Genomic DNA, 1328 nt, shown 5'->3' with positions numbered 1-1328 from the left:
ACTTTCGCCTTTGGCTTGCTTAGTTGGGGACACTTAATCTCTTGCAGTATTATCGACTTGATTGCACAGACACTATCTGAAGAGAACTGAACTAAGCTGGATGATGACGTCACTGATCTGTATTGTATAAAGCACTATATGAATAGAGGTGACTTGACATGACTTGATACGGTTGCATATTGTGCAACACAAGTATGCGCCTCTATAAAGGCATGTGGACGTACCAGGCCCATACGTCCCCTCTGCTGTCTGTGCTGTAGTCGTTCATACAGCCCAGCAAGGCTTCATACACAGGCCTTGTGTTGTCCTCACACAGGACACGGTCGGGGCTGCCTCGCGCACACACTCCTACAGCTACACACACCCTGAGAAGCACAAGAAAGCACAGGACACATGGACATGCAATGCAAGATGGGACAAAGCAGTGAACGGAGACATGAATTTCAGGTCCTGCAGGAAGGAGCAGGCGTTGACCGAGCTTAAGCTCAGGCAGACTGGTTCTTCAAGCGCAAAGGAGACATAAAAAGGTGTTACTCACTGAGACATGGCTGTGGCCGCATCCCTCCTGGCTTCTGTTAGACTTTCTTCTTTCTGCACTACCTTACAGGCAGCCTGGAGCCCAGGCAAGATCTAAGGAGCGCGTTTGAGAATGCAAACTCAACCTAACAATTCAGATACAGACTTGAGCAGACGAGACATTATGAGGTCTGACCTTCTGGAGTTTGCCACGGATCATAAACAGAGGCAGTGAGCCCAGGGCGAGAGCGCAGCCACAGTGCGTCAGAACCTCGGGACTCTTCAGGGCCGACAGGTATTAACTAACCAGCTGATCTGTATGGCAACAAATGGATGTAAACAAACAATAAATGGCCAAAAGTATGTGTACACCCAAAAACACACCCTTAAGTACTTGTTCAGCCTTAGTTTCCTGTACCTTGCATTTACGCATGGGCTACCCCTGGTTCAACCCGATAATACTGCCGACACAATGCTGCCAGCGCTGACACTGCGGCATCCTTCAAAAAAACATATGTAATATTTTTATAACGACCATATTGTTGGTACAGTTGTAAGCTGTTCTGGGTGTTGAGGTATGGACTGTACCTGTATGTAGATTAACTCAAATCGGCTGACAGCATCACAAACCCATTAAACAATCCCTCCTCCATGAGACATTTGTGGTAGAAGTAGCAGTAGTTATATATTCTGATCGCCATGTTAGCATCTAAGGTTATCTTCATGGCAAAAACTGAGATGTAATAAAATAAGAGTCACTAGAGTTAAAATAGCAAAACAAAAACCCAAGCAAACATCAAAATACAGCAGTT

General features: G+C 45.9%; 1 long non-coding RNA gene across 1 annotated transcript; it reads right to left on the bottom strand.

Annotated features, from left to right (window-relative positions):
* Nucleotides 1-246: 246 nt before the first annotated feature.
* Nucleotides 247-1247, bottom strand: LOC107736237 (uncharacterized). Its single transcript, XR_001639618.1, has 5 exons — nt 1105-1247; nt 935-1016; nt 713-831; nt 539-630; nt 247-365 (listed from the first exon to the last, which is right to left on the bottom strand). It is a non-coding gene; the product is annotated as an uncharacterized LOC107736237 (long non-coding RNA).
* Between the last annotated feature and the right edge of the window lie 81 nt (nt 1248-1328).

The sequence above is a fragment of the Sinocyclocheilus rhinocerous genome, unplaced genomic scaffold (assembly GCF_001515625.1).
Source record: "Sinocyclocheilus rhinocerous isolate Xijiao unplaced genomic scaffold, SAMN03320098_v1.1 C36580799, whole genome shotgun sequence".
Taxonomy (NCBI): domain Eukaryota; kingdom Metazoa; phylum Chordata; class Actinopteri; order Cypriniformes; family Cyprinidae; genus Sinocyclocheilus; species Sinocyclocheilus rhinocerous.
Note: the sequence above shows the minus strand (reverse complement) of the source record. Positions and strands in the feature narration are given on the sequence as shown.